The sequence below is a fragment of the Rhagoletis pomonella genome, unplaced genomic scaffold (genome assembly GCF_013731165.1).
Source record: "Rhagoletis pomonella isolate Grant_MI unplaced genomic scaffold, Rhpom_1.0 Rhpom_scaffold_00014, whole genome shotgun sequence".
NCBI lineage: Eukaryota > Metazoa > Arthropoda > Insecta > Diptera > Tephritidae > Rhagoletis > Rhagoletis pomonella.
Genome location: NW_023458568.1, coordinates 2,090,662 through 2,091,095, shown reverse-complemented (window position 1 = coordinate 2,091,095; position 434 = coordinate 2,090,662).

Sequence of the window (434 nt, the reverse complement as noted above, 5' to 3'; positions counted from 1 at the left end):
AGCAATTGGCCCAGATTCGGCTCGTCTTGAAGAAGATGCAGAGTGCTGTCTCCAAGCAGAAGAATGTGTCCATGGACATAAAAACGGGGATGGCCCAAATCGAGGAGAGCTTATATATATTAAGCTACCTCCGAGAGCAGCGCCGGAAGGGTCTACCTTTTCGGAGCTGCGCAAGGCTGGCCCTGGCTCGCAAAAGAGAGCTCGAACTCGATCCGACTCCCCTACAGGCGGGGCCGGAAAAGAAAAAGAATACTAACTATAATAATAATAGTAGTAATAATATTATTATTAATAATGGTAATAATAATAATGGTGATAAAGATAATAATGCACAGAAAACCGTACCAGATAAAAAAAAGCAGAAAGCTCAAGCCAGGGCCAGCGCCAGGTGAACCTTTGGTCAATAAGGGCGAGGCTACCAGCCGCAAAAAAAA